At 35.8% G+C, this 15,613-nt stretch overlaps 1 protein-coding gene across 4 annotated transcripts in view; it reads left to right on the forward strand.

Moving 5' to 3' along the window:
- LOC6498715 overlaps positions 1 to 15,613 on the forward strand; it is a 190,258-nt gene that overhangs the window by 64,040 nt on the left and 110,605 nt on the right. The window lies entirely within an intron of this gene.

Below are 15,613 nucleotides of genomic sequence, written 5' to 3' on the forward strand. Positions count from 1 at the left end.
AAATCATAAGAGCTTATTTTGAATTATATGTTTCTTTTTTTTTACTATTTAGACGTTGGAAAGAAATGAAATAAATGAAAGATGAAAGTTTTTTTTTTTTTTTTACCGCAAGCTAAAGATATTTCAAAAGTCTTAGAACACAAGTTGCTCCCATTTCCGTCATAAGCATATACGTTATATGATTTATAAACAACTTTGATCCATGAGCTCATTTCCTATTAATTCTGACAGACCCGAGATAAATCCGTGGTCAGCTGTTTCGGTTAACTACGTCTTCTTATTATTATGAGGTTGGGACTTTCCACACATGTTATATTTGACCAAAATATCTTATGTACAAAATTGCATAAGGATCGGCCGACAATATCCTATAGCTGTCATAGAACGATCGAAATTGGCATAGCTTTGGTGTTTTTTAAGTTAGAAAGATGGGATTTGGTACAGATTTTATTTTGAAAACAATCTGATTTGTCGAATTTCATAAGGATCGGCCGACTATATCCTATAGCTGCCATATAACTGATTGATCGGAAATGCTTTAACTTCGTTGTTTTTTAAGTTAGAAGGATGAGACTTTCTGTGCATTCTAATTTGGGCCAACTTATATGATCTGCCAAATGTCATAACGGCCGTCTATATCCTATAGCTGTCATATAACTGATTGATCGGAAATGCTATAACTTCGTTGTTTTTCAAGTTAGAAGGATGGGAGTTTCAATGGATTCCTCTTTTGGCAAAATAATTCGATTTAAGGATCGGCCAAGTATATACGACCGCTATACATCTAATAATATAAGATGCGTGTCACCACCTAGCGGACTGCGACTCATCTGCAAGGGTATAAAAACTTCGGCTCCGCCCGAAGTTAGCTTTCCTTTCTTGTTTTCTTTATTATTTTTTATTACGGTCACCGGGTTGAGTAGCGCTACTCTTAATGATTTCAATATATAATTGCCCATATATTTAAAATTATCAATTGAAACATGTTCAAATATATTTTCCCACGGTGCCACTTTAAGTTGGCTGATTTTGTGCATACCAGCTTGCTTTTCAAGCCTTTGAAAGAATTGACCTAAGTCAAGGGTTCCATTAGTATACAAATCGCTAAAATTATATCTTGCTGTAATTTTCCTTCCGTGCTTAAATAAACTCATATTGTTATTTACATGCAGGGTCACTATTTTACGTACTTCATCATTATTAATGACTTCATATACGTTGGGCTTTGAAGCTTTTTCTATGGATTGCCTATGCAATTCTGTTTTTTCTTTTCCTGCGCAGGATTTTTGCCTACTTTGGTTTCTGGTAGTGACTTTCAGAATTTTATTGTTTAAATGTATGTTTTTCAAGTCGGTGACTGTTATTCTAGAGAATAACTTTTCTCTACTGTATCTTTAGATACTCTACTGTAAAATTATATTCCTCTAATTCAAGTCTCATTCGTGTCAGTTTGGAACTGTCAGTTTGGAACTAAGTGCTCTGTGGCCTGTTTTGACAGTGAAGTGCCTACCATAAATATATGGTCTGAAGTATGTTATTGCCCAATGAATAGCTGCTAATTCTTGTTCTGTAGTGCTCTTGTTGCTTATACCTTTCGAAAAGGATCTTGATGCGTATGCAACTGGAAGCTGTAATCCATTTTTATTTTGAGTTAGTACTGCTCCACAAGCGTATTTGCTAGCATCTGTAATTATGCAAAATTCTTTGCTAAAATCTGGGTATTGCAACAGAGTTGGGTTTATTAATGCTGATTTTAGATGTTCGAAAACGTTTTGACATTCTGTTGTCCATTCGAATTTTACATTTTTCCTACATAATCTTGTTATGTGACGGGAGTATTCTGCAAAATTCTTTATAAAACGTCTGTAATAATTGCAAAATGCAACGAATCTTCTAGCGCTGTCCACATCATGTGGGACTGGGTAATTTTGAATGACGTCGTATTTTTTGTCGACAGGCAAGATTCTTTTATTTGTGCATTTATGTCCTAGGAAGGTGACTTCATGCATGAAAAATGAACATTTTTCGGGATGTAACTTTAGGTTGTGTTTCCTACATTTCTCGAAAACATCAGTTAGGTTCTTGAGCATGTGGTTTTCGGAGCCACCTATGACTATTAAGTCATCCATGTAAAGAAATGCTTGCGAAGGTTCCAATCCAGAGAAAGCTATAGTCATCATTCTCTGAAAGGAGTTTGGAGCTATTTTAAAACCGAATGGTCATCGCGTGAAACGACATGAACCATTGTTTATTGAAAAGGATGTTATATCTCGTGAATTTTTTTCGAGTTCAATTTGATGAAAACCGGACATTAAGTCGAGACATGAGAAATACTTTGCTCTACCTAGTTGATCTAAAATGTTATCGATTCTAGGGAGTGGAAATTTATCAGATAAGAGTTTTTTATTAATTTGACGATAATCAATTGCTAATCGCTATTTTTTATTTTCTGAATTTGGGAAAGTGGGCTATTATAAGGTGACACTATTTTATCATTAATGAGTTTTTGGACTTGTCTTTGAATTTCGTCTTGTTGATTATGAGTTTTTGTTTATAGAAGTTATTTGTAGTGATCGCTTCGGTTTGTAGTCCGAATACATTACTATACTGGGTGCATAATTTTGTAAGTTGATCATTGAATTGAGGTGGGAAGTTTTTTGTAAGTTGGGATAATACAGTTTTTTTACGGTTTTCTGGGTCTGTTTTTACTACATCGTAGTTTGAAAGTGGTTCATGATGAATATTTTTAATATTAACTACCTGATCTATATTTGTGGTATTTAGGAGTCTTACTTATGCGTTCTGGACGGTATTTGCTATATAGATACCTTTATGAATCTCTTGATTCGGAATTAATACTCTTTTTTCTTCGGAATTTATCTTAATTTTTCGGATGACTTGGGATCTTGCTGGCAGAATAAGGGAGTTGTTGCCATTTGGTCTAATTACAATTGTACCTTTTGATAAAATCCATTCCCAGTATCCCATCACAAGGAATAGCCAATTGCACATTTACTATATGGAAATCATGTGGGATGATGTACTTAGAAGTTTGAATTTCGATAGAAGTTATGCCTTTTGATTTGGTAACCTCTTGGCTTATACCCTGTATGTTTATGATATGATTATCTTGAATGTTTTGAAAATTATCAGAATTTTCCTTTAATATGGATATTTCTGCACCTGTATCTAGTAGAAAAACTAATTCTTTTCCTGTTGCTGCGTTTATGAAACTAACAAATGTACTTTGACTGAGATTTATAGTGTGAATTTTGTTGTTTTTTACCATTTTTTAAACATGTATCATGTTTCATCGAAAGTCCCAATGATTTTAATATAATAAGCAGCCGAAGTTTAGTTTAATCTTCTTTATTTTATTTAGGTCAGGAGCAGCTGCTGTTGCCGCTCCGACCTCATGGGAGTTTTCCGAATTCGTTTGGGCCATCCTAATATTGTTATTTTGATTATTATTATTATTACCGTTATTTTGGTAATATCTGGTATTATTATAATTACCTTGATTACTACCTCTACCGTGATAATTATTTCCTCGTTGGGTGTATAATATTGAATTGGCATTACCTGTCATTTCAGTACTGCATTGTATGTACTTTGTGACGGCTTCATTCATAGTTACGAAAGTGCCTGCTTCCAATATTGTTTTGAGGCGGCCATGCTCACAGTTTTTAACCATTGTGGTGGTGAACTCCTTGGTACTGAATTTGTTATCTGAATTATGTCAGATGTTTTTCCGCTTCTATTCTATTGCTTCCATTGCTTCTATAGTTCTTTCATTTTGGACTCTGTATAAAGTTGATCCAATTATTTTGGATTTAATTACTTCTACACCAAAATTCTCGAATGTGCCTTTCGTTAGGTTAACTAACTTCAAAGCTGTTATAAATCTTTGAAGGTGTATCCTTTGCCCGTTAAATTCAGGGATGGCATTCGATATTTCCTTAATGTATACCCTTTGGGCAATGCTCTCATCAGCCATTGTGGTTGGTTTTAATTCTACAATGCTGTCGTTAAATTCAGAGTCGGTCAAGTCCTGGTCTGATAATTCAGATTGAGTAAAGACTGCCGGGATCGTAAGGTTGTTAATATCTCCTTCTTCTATTTCTTGTTGGTCAATAACTTCTTTTGATTCTATTTCGTCACCAGCTTCAATTGTTAGATTAGATCTTAGTCTGATCAAAAACTCGAATACTCGAGACCAGTGATCTGGATTTAACTTTTCTCTGTGTTCATATATTAATATTCGAGCTTCATTAAAGCATTTAACTAATATTTCTACGTGTTTAATGACCGTTGTTTTTTGTATCGGTCTATTCTGTGTTAGTGATTTATGCGATTTGTCGAATTCTGCTTTAATGCTTGATAGTTCTTTCGATAATTCATTCCTTTCCATTATTTTAGGGGTATGGATTATCTTTTAGAAACCATCATAAAAATCGTTCTACCTAAAATTGGATGCTCATCTATTCTTGATTTCACTAGCACACCCAGAATTGTTGTTAATACTATTCTTTTTTGGGTTGCGGTACAGTGAAACATGGCAGTTAAATGTTTCTATATAAAGAACTCATACACACTAACTGGGGTTGTTGATACTAAATGCTGGATTCTTTCATTGAAATATGGGTCCTTTTCATATGTTTTGTTTACGGCTCTTTGTGTATTCATACTGGGATTATTTCTTTTCAACTTTCTTTATTTTATTTATTATTATACCCTTGCAGAGGGTATTATAATTTTCCGACCCTATAAAGTATATATATTCTTGATCAGGATCACCTCCTGAGTCGATATGAGCATGTCCGTCTGTCCGTCTGTCCGCCTGTCTGTTTCTACGCAAACTAGTCTCTCAGTTCCTTCTTTCCTTTGCAGGCAGTATATAAGTCGGAACGGCCGGGATCGGTCGACTATATCCTATAGCTGCCATATAACTGATTGATCGGAAATGCCATAACTTTGGTTTTTTTTAGGTTAGAGGGACCTAGTTAAGTTAGAGGGTTGGGACTTTCCACACATGTTATATTTGACCAGAATATCTTATGTACAAAATTTCATAAGGATCGGCCGACTATATCCTATAGCTGTCAAAGAACGATCGAAATTGGCATAGCTTAGGTGTTTTTTAAGTTAGAAAGATGGGATTTGGTACAGATTCTATTTTGGGAAAAAAAATCTGATCTGCCAATTTTCATAAGGATCGGCCGACTATATACGATCCGCTATATATCTTATAATATAAGATGTATGCTTTGTACAAAATGAATGCGATCAAAATGAATACAATAATTGATAATAGAATGTTTGTCAATTCTGTGTTCATTGTTTTGGACTCAATTTTATTTATTACATTTGCTGTGGAGTCCACTTGTTTTACATCTACTAAACCCATTTTGGGTATTTTCTCAAAAATTGGTATTTATTTATTATTTATTTATTAATTAATTTAATTTATTATTTATTTGCCATTCAGTTTGGCTCATTTAAAAACTTGCCCTATTTGGCTATATACATATATATTGTTTTTTTTTTCTTATTTTTATTTCTTTTTTTTTTACATAAAAACCTGCCTATTTTTTTTGTATATATATTGTTTTTTGTTCTTATTGTTTCTTTTTTAAATGAAAAAAAACCTGCCTATTTTTTTGTACGCTAATCGGGCAACTTTAATGTCGGTCAGTGCACTACAAAAAAATATGCAACGCAGTGCATGGGGGGGGAAAAAAAATTTTTGCGCTCTAGGTAGCGCTGTCGGTTCACTGTTCCGGGTTTAGCTTGAAGCGCTAAACGGGGCCGGTGCTGGCTGCACAGACTTCTCTTCTTCCATTAGGCTGTTGGGGCACCGGTGCTGGCACAGGTGTGTTCACAAATGGTGATTCCAGGAGTCCTCTGCAGTCGTTGAGGCATTTATACTTTCGTTGTGGGAGCTTCTTTTGTGTTGGTGTATTAATAGTTTGTTTTTCAAGTGTTTTTATAATACTTGAGTGAGTAGATGGGATTGGGATTTGTTTTCGGGTTTTTTTTTTATAAGCAATCAAGCTCGTTTTGTAGCTATTGAGCTGTTGACCATGCGGGTGCTGAAGTTTTCATAAAGAGTAGTCTCTCTCTCTGATGCGCTATTCCTTCTTTTTTTTTTTTGTTGTACTCCACCGTGCTTTCCCATCACATCACTCTACTCACACAGTTTTTTTTTTACTTTAGTCTCCGTTTCTTTGGCCAGCGTTGGCTGCGATATGCATTTAAAATGTCGATCTTCATGTGTTTGCTGAAGTTTGCTGCGTTCTTCATCGACCCATGTTGTTTTATTGTATGTTTTATTTATGGATCCCTCGACGTCCTAGTTGTTGGAGATCCTTCGATGTCGATGTCCTGAAGGTGCTGTCACGGTCGCCATGTATCATGTTTCATCGAAGGTCCCAATGATTTTAATATAATAAGCAGCCGAAGTTGAGTTTAATCTTCTTTATTTTATTTAGGTCAGGAGCAGCTGTTGTTGCCGCTCCGAGCTCAGAGAAGTTTCTGATTTTACAAATCTACTTAGGAGTTAAAGGAGGTCTAAGTCTCGTAGCTGCGCTGCACATAGCGGTAGCGGAGAGACGGTTATGAATTCTTAATTATATAGTTATGTTATGTATATATGTTCGCTTAGACGGAGGAATGTAGACATGCATAGGGTCAACTCGTGTTACATATATGCGGACATTTTCACTTTTCGGCGTACAGCAAAGGCACAGCGGGTGATTAATATTTCGGTGCACTTAGGTTTATGACCGAGACCTTGAATAACGTAAACACTGCGACAAAGTGTTACAGCGTGTACCCTTTAAGTACTCTTGGTACAGTGGGTGGTCGATATATATATAAAATATTAATTGTGCATATATGTGCATATTACAGGGGACTTAAGTGTTTTTTAATGGCTATTACTTCAGCCAGAAAAACACTGGAATGGCCGGGCAGCCTGAATGACTCATTTAGAACCAGATGTTCACAAAAGAAATCGCTTCCCACCTGGACGTTGAGCTTTGATCCATTCGTGTAGATATGAAAGGAGCCCGCTGGTCCCGGGGTTTACGCATCCCATTCCTCCCTAGAGGGGATGACGACTTTGTAGTTTATGGTGTATTGATCCACGGGGATACAGTAGTCCAACTTGGTATGGCCAAAACTAGTCCTCGTCCATAGATAGGTATAGAGTGAAATTGCCGCTTTATTTGCCCTATCTACGGTATTGAGCTTCCAGTCCAGTTTCTTGCCTAGAGTGATGCCTAGGTATTCCGCACTACCAATCAGGGTAAGAGATCCCCTAGGAGCTTCGGAAGCTTAAGACTTGGTATTTCCTAGTAAATAGAACGAGCTCTGTCTTGGATGGATTAATTCCGAACCCGTTCTCATGTGCCCATGCTGAGAGCACTCCCAGCTTCTCAGTCCGTAAGGTCAGTACAGCATTTGCGGGAATTTCCCTACAAAGGCCCGCAGTAGGTTGTTGACCGCCACGTTCCAAAGTAGTGGGGAGAGTACACCTCCTTGCGGGGTGGCCCTTTTAACGAATCTTCGAATTGACGATTCTTCAAGAGTCGTCTCGACCCTCCTGTTGACCGGATTTTTATGGTGTGCAGTGGGAGGGTTTCTTTGCCTTGGGTATGGAAAAAATCTTCATACGCAGTCACGTCCCTGGCGCCATGTCAGTAGTGAAGACTGTGCTGAAGATCTTCTCGATTCCATTGTCTTAGGTATGCCGTCCGGCCCGGAGGCTTAAAACTATTTGTCGCTCATTTAAGATTCCTATGCTTAGGTGGTATTCCAGTGAACCCTGGTATCCCTGGCTATGCATCGGGTTGTCCTTACCACGGAGCAGCCTGGGAAGTGTTGGTAGGAGTCTCAAGGGATTATTAGCTTCACGAAGTTCACCGTCCATCCGTAGTCTTTCTATATTCTTCGTTGGGAAAAACCTTGTAGGTAGGTACCTTGTAGGTAGTTCTTCTAAGGACCTATTTAGTATCTTTTTACAGAGCTCCCAGTTTGCCTTTCTAGGTTTGCGTACTGCTAGCTAGCTGGCGGTGGTCTAGCTAGCGGTGGTCTGGAGAGCGCTTATCAAGGATCCTCCAGCTGGTGACTGCATCAGCTAGGAAGTACGAGTATAGGGTAATATCAAGGACTTCTCTCCTGTTCTTGACGACAAAGGTGAGAATCTGAGCCTCTATTACCCACTAAGAACTTAGAGCTGAGGATAAAATCGAAAGTTGACTCACCCCTCTAATTTTTTTTTGTTTTTGTTGTTGGTAGATTCATGGAATTCATGGACCCACGAGAAGGCGGGAAGGAGTTCGTTCGTCCGTCATAGCTTAGCCCGCTTAAAATGATTGGCTTGCTTAAACCTGTTGGGGTTGGCTGGTCCCCCAGAGTCCGCATATTAACGTCCGTGCTCCGCCCCGGACATGCATCCCTCCGCAAATGCTGTTCCACCTTGGATTGGACTGATTTGAGGAAGGGAGTATTCTTCTCCCCGCCCGACTACAATGCGTCAGCATTCTCGGTAGAGACATGACCTTACCGGGACCTGTTACTAGCCGCCCTCCCGCGGAGAGTATACTCGCACTACCAGCGGTGTACACAGTTACAGCCCGTACAGGCTCACGTCTTGATGTACTCGTTGGCCGACCCAATATATATATATATAAAAAAATAAAAGATCCTGGCGACGGAGGTGGTGTTTTTGTGAAAAAAAAAACTTTAAAAAAAACCAGAAAGGAAAGCTAACTTCGGTCGGAGTCGAAGTTTATATACCCATACAGTTAAGTATTAGCATATTTTATATATATATATATCGGCGCGTTAATAGTGGGTCGATCTTTATGAGAGTTCACCATCAAATCAATTTTACAATGTTGGAAACAGCCGCAAGCATCTTTAAAAAATTCTATTTTTGATCGTTCAGTTCATATGACAGCTATAAGATATAGTCGGCCGATCCTTATGAAATTTTGTACATAAGATATTTTGACCAAATATAATATGTGTGGAAAATCTCTCTCTCCAACTCCCTAACTTTAAAACACTAAAGGTAAGGTGTTTCCGATCAATCAGTTATATGGCAGCAGTTATATGGCAGGGATATAGTCGACCGATCGCTGCCGTTCCAACTTATATACTACTGAGAGGCTAGTTTGCGTAAAAACAGATGGACATGCTTATATCGACTCAGGTGGTGATCAAGAATATATATAATTAAATATCTTCTTCAAAAATAGTTTGAAAAAATATATTTTTATTTGAGTTCCGTTTTTGATACAGTGTGATTTTTTTTAAAACTGCTTAGAATTTTTGGAGTTTCAGAACTAACTTAACTTTGGGGCTCTAAGTCCCTTTTATAGCTACCCTTGCTGAAGCTTTTTGCAGATCAAAGCTCGAAAGAAGCTTTTCTCTCAGAGAGGCTTTGTTTTCTGAAGGAAATCGATTGAGTCGGAACCTATTACTTGAGGTGTCAGTTGACGTGGAAGACTTTGGGTCTCAATTAATCGAGGTGACAAGAAAATGTGAAATTTCCTGTGAAGTGGATGCCCATTTAAGAATGGTTTGAGCTGTTTAGTTTTATTTCACTTAAAAGGAGTGAGAAAGATTTGAGTCGGGATTCTGTTTACCAAAATATTGTTTTGGTTTTCAATCTGAAGTGGCTCTTAGAAATTGGAAATCTTAAATGAGACTGTTTTCAGCCGAATTGAAAAATTAAATTTTTATGTTTTTACAAAAATTGGAATGATGCAATTTGCAGCTGGATTACGAATTTCAATACAAAAGGCTTCAGCTTCGGTTTACAAAATTGGTTTACAAAATTGGTTTACAAAATTTACTGATATACACTTAAAGAAATTTTGTTGATATGTTACTTCCCCATCCTTAAGAATTTAGCCTGTCCTCAGGCGGTTAGTTTGGGGTATAACTGTAGGTCATGTTCTTTATTCTCTGAACTTATAGTTTCTTCTTCGGGAGTTATAACCTTTTGTTTTTTATAATTAATTATTATCCTTTTTGGGATGTTCTTAAATTTATAAATCAAATATATGATTATAATAATAATTATTACTACTAGTAGTATTAGTAAAATTGTTTGAGTTTTAAAATATTGTTTTGAGTGGTTTTGGAATATTTCTTTGGCTACGATATACGATAAAGGTTCGAGTTTAGTTATGTTGTTGTTTACATAAATAGTTCGGGTGTAATCAAGCATAGTATTTGTTATTATTACATCTTCTATTTGTATAGAACAGTTGAATACTTTTATTATATTGTTTCCTTCTGCTATTAGATCTTTATTTATACAATTCTGATTTAACAAAGTTTTTGGTAAATTCCATGTTATTATAATGTTGGGTTCAATATAATTTAATTCGAAGTTCTTGTACATTTTTGTATATCTATTATTTTATTTTTTATTGAAAACTTGATTTTCTTGAGAACTTGAGAATTGATTTTATTTTGAAAACAATCTGATTTGTCGAATTTCATAAGGATCGGCCGACTATATCCTATAGCTGCCATATAACTGATTGATCGGAAATGCTTTAACTTCGTTGTTTTTTAAATTAGAAGGATGAGACTTTCTGTGCATTCTAATTTGGGCCAACTTATATGATCTGCCAAATGTCATAACGGCCGTCTATATCCTATAGCTGTCATATAACTGATTGATCGGAAATGCTATAACTTCGTTGTTTTTCAAGTTAGAAGGATGGGAGTTTCAATGGATTCCTCTTTTGGCAAAATAATTCGATTTAAGGATCGGCCAAGTATATACGACCGCTATACATCTAATAATATAAGATGCGTGTCACCACCTAGCGGACTGCGACTCATCTGCAAGGGTATAAAAACTTCGGCTCCGCCCGAAGTTAGCTTTCCTTTCTTGTTTTCTTTATTATTTTTTATTACGGTCACCGGGTTGAGTAGCGCTACTCTTAATGATTTCAATATATAATTGCCCATATATTTAAAATTATCAATTGAAACATGTTCAAATATATTTTCCCACGGTGCCACTTTAAGTTGGCTGATTTTGTGCATACCAGCTTGCTTTTCAAGCCTTTGAAAGAATTGACCTAAGTCAAGGGTTCCATTAGTATACAAATCGCTAAAATTATATCTTGCTGTAATTTTCCTTCCGTGCTTAAATAAACTCATATTGTTATTTACATGCAGGGTCACTATTTTACGTACTTCATCATTATTAATGACTTCATATACGTTGGGCTTTGAAGCTTTTTCTATGGATTGCCTATGCAATTCTGTTTTTTCTTTTCCTGCGCAGGATTTTTGCCTACTTTGGTTTCTGGTAGTGACTTTCAGAATTTTATTGTTTAAATGTATGTTTTTCAAGTCGGTGACTGTTATTCTAGAGAATAACTTTTCTATACTGTATCTTTAGATACTCTACTGTAAAATTATATTCCTCTAATTCAAGTCTCATTCGTGTCAGTTTGGAACTGTCAGTTTGGAACTAAGTGCTCTGTGGCCTGTTTTGACAGTGAAGTGCCTACCATAAATATATGGTCTGAAGTATGTTATTGCCCAATGAATAGCTGCTAATTCTTGTTCTGTAGTGCTCTTGTTGCTTATACCTTTCGAAAAGGATCTTGATGCGTATGCAACTGGAAGCTGTAATCCATTTTTATTTTGAGTTAGTACTGCTCCACAAGCGTATTTGCTAGCATCTGTAATTATGCAAAATTCTTTGCTAAAATCTGGGTATTGCAACAGAGTTGGGTTTATTAATGCTGATTTTAGATGTTCGAAAACGTTTTGACATTCTGTTGTCCATTCGAATTTTACATTTTTCCTACATAATCTTGTTATGTGACGGGAGTATTCTGCAAAATTCTTTATAAAACGTCTGTAATAATTGCAAAATGCAACGAATCTTCTAGCGCTGTCCACATCATGTGGGACTGGGTAATTTTGAATGACGTCGTATTTTTTGTCGACAGGCAAGATTCTTTTATTTGTGCATTTATGTCCTAGGAAGGTGACTTCATGCATGAAAAATGAACATTTTTCGGGATGTAACTTTAGGTTGTGTTTCCTACATTTCTCGAAAACATCAGTTAGGTTCTTGAGCATGTGGTTTTCGGAGCCACCTATGACTATTAAGTCATCCATGTAAAGAAATGCTTGCGAAGGTTCCAATCCAGAGAAAGCTATAGTCATCATTCTCTGAAAGGAGTTGGGAGCTATTTTAAAACCGAATGGTCATCGCGTGAAACGACATGAACCATTGTTTATTGAAAAGGATGTTATATCTCGTGAATTTTTTTCGAGTTCAATTTGATGAAAACCGGACATTAAGTCGAGACATGAGAAATACTTTGCTCTACCTAGTTGATCTAAAATGTTATCGATTCTAGGGAGTGGAAATTTATCAGATAAGAGTTTTTTATTAATTTGACGATAATCAATTGCTAATCGCTATTTTTTATTTTCTGAATTTGGGAAAGTGGGCTATTATAAGGTGACACTATTTTATCATTAATGAGTTTTTGGACTTGTCTTTGAATTTCGTCTTGTTGATTATGAGTTTTTGTTTATAGAAGTTATTTGTAGTGATCGCTTCGGTTTGTAGTCCGAATACATTACTATACTGGGTGCATAATTTTGTAAGTTGATCATTGAATTGAGGTGGGAAGTTTTTTGTAAGTTGGGATAATACAGTTTTTTTACGGTTTTCTGGGTCTGTTTTTACTACATCGTAGTTTGAAAGTGGTTCATGATGAATATTTTTAATATTAACTACCTGATCTATATTTGTGGTATTTAGGAGTCTTACTTATGCGTTCTGGACGGTATTTGCTATATAGATACCTTTATGAATCTCTTGATTCGGAATTAATACTCTTTTTTCTTCGGAATTTATCTTAATTTTTCGGATGACTTGGGATCTTGCTGGCAGAATAAGGGAGTTGTTGCCATTTGGTCTAATTACAATTGTACCTTTTGATAAAATCCATTCCCAGTATCCCATCACAAGGAATAGCGAATTGCACATTTACTATATGGAAATCATGTGGGATGATGTACTTAGAAGTTTGAATTTCGATAGAAGTTATGCCTTTTGATTTGGTAACCTCTTGGCTTATACCCTGTATGTTTATGATATGATTATCTTGAATGTTTTGAAAATTATCAGAATTTTCCTTTAATATGGATATTTCTGCACCTGTATCTAGTAGAAAAACTAATTCTTTTCCTGTTGCTGCGTTTATGAAACTAACAAATGTACTTTGACTGAGATTTATAGTGTGAATTTTGTTGTTTTTTACCATTTTTTAAACATGTATCATGTTTCATCGAAAGTCCCAATGATTTTAATATAATAAGCAGCCGAAGTTTAGTTTAATCTTCTTTATTTTATTTAGGTCAGGAGCAGCTGCTGTTGCCGCTCCGACCTCATGGGAGTTTTCCGAATTCGTTTGGGCCATCCTAATATTGTTATTTTGATTATTATTATTATTACCGTTATTTTGGTAATATCTGGTATTATTATAATTACCTTGATTACTACCTCTACCGTGATAATTATTTCCCCGTTGGGTGTATAATATTGAATTGGCATTACCTGTCATTTCAGTACTGCATTGTATGTACTTTGTGACGGCTTCATTCATAGTTACGAAAGTGCCTGCTTCCAATATTGTTTTGAGGCGGCCATGCTCACAGTTTTTAACCATTGTGGTGGTGAACTCCTTGGTACTGAATTTGTTATCTGAATTATGTCAGATGTTTTTCCGCTTCTATTCTATTGCTTCCATTGCTTCTATAGTTCTTTCATTTTGGACTCTGTATAAAGTTGATCCAATTATTTTGGATTTAATTACTTCTACACCAAAATTCTCGAATGTGCCTTTCGTTAGGTTAACTAACTTCAAAGCTGTTATAAATCTTTGAAGGTGTATCCTTTGCCCGTTAAATTCAGGGATGGCATTCGATATTTCCTTAATGTATGCCCTTTGGGCAATGCTCTCATCAGCCATTGTGGTTGGTTTTAATTCTACAATGCTGTCGTTAAATTCAGAGTCGGTCAAGTCCTGGTCTGATAATTCAGATTGAGTAAAGACTGCCGGGATCGTAAGGTTGTTAATATCTCCTTCTTCTATTTCTTGTTGGTCAATAACTTCTTTTGATTCTGGTTCGTCACCAGCTTCAATTGTTAGATTAGATCTTAGTCTGATCAAAAACTCGAATACTCGAGACCAGTGATCTGGATTTAACTTTTCTCTGTGTTCATATATTAATATTCGAGCTTCATTAAAGCATTTAACTAATATTTCTACGTGTTTAATGACCGTTGTTTTTTGTATCGGTCTATTCTGTGTTAGTGATTTATGCGATTTGTCGAATTCTGCTTTAATGCTTGATAGTTCTTTCGATAATTCATTCCTTTCCATTATTTTAGGGGTATGGATTATCTTTTAGAAACCATCATAAAAATCGTTCTACCTAAAATTGGATGCTCATCTATTCTTGATTTCACTAGCACACCCAGAATTGTTGTTAATACTATTCTTTTTTGGGTTGCGGTACAGTGAAACATGGCAGTTAAATGTTTCTATATAAAGAACTCATACACACTAACTGGGGTTGTTGATACTAAATGCTGGATTCTTTCATTGAAATATGGGTCCTTTTCATATGTTTTGTTTACGGCTCTTTGTGTATTCATACTGGGATTATTTCTTTTCAACTTTCTTTATTTTATTTATTATTATACCCTTGCAGAGGGTATTATAATTTTCCGACCCTATAAAGTATATATATTCTTGATCAGGATCACCTCCTGAGTCGATATGAGCATGTCCGTCTGTCCGTCTGTCCGCCTGTCTGTTTCTACGCAAACTAGTCTCTCAGTTCCTTCTTTCCTTTGCAGGCAGTATATAAGTCGGAACGGCCGGGATCGGTCGACTATATCCTATAGCTGCCATATAACTGATTGATCGGAAATGCCATAACTTTGGTTTTTTTTAGGTTAGAGGGACCTAGTTAAGTTAGAGGGTTGGGACTTTCCACACATGTTATATTTGACCAGAATATCTTATGTACAAAATTTCATAAGGATCGGCCGACTATATCCTATAGCTGTCAAAGAACGATCGAAATTGGCATAGCTTAGGTGTTTTTTAAGTTAGAAAGATGGGATTTGGTACAGATTCTATTTTGGGAAAAAAAATCTGATCTGCCAATTTTCATAAGGATCGGCCGACTATATACGATCCGCTATATATCTTATAATATAAGATGTATGCTTTGTACAAAATGAATGCGATCAAAATGAATACAATAATTGATAATAGAATGTTTGTCAATTCTGTGTTCATTGTTTTGGACTCAATTTTATTTATTACATTTGCTGTGGAGTCCACTTGTTTTACATCTACTAAACCCATTTTGGGTATTTTCTCAAAAATTGGTATTTATTTATTATTTATTTATTAATTAATTTAATTTATTATTTATTTGCCATTCAGTTTGGCTCATTTAAAAACTTGCCCTATTTGGCTATATACATATATATTGTTTTTTTTTTTTCTTATTTTTATTTCTTTTTTTTTTA

Source organism: Drosophila ananassae, assembly GCF_017639315.1.
Source record: "Drosophila ananassae strain 14024-0371.13 chromosome 4 unlocalized genomic scaffold, ASM1763931v2 tig00000071, whole genome shotgun sequence".
NCBI lineage: Eukaryota > Metazoa > Arthropoda > Insecta > Diptera > Drosophilidae > Drosophila > Drosophila ananassae.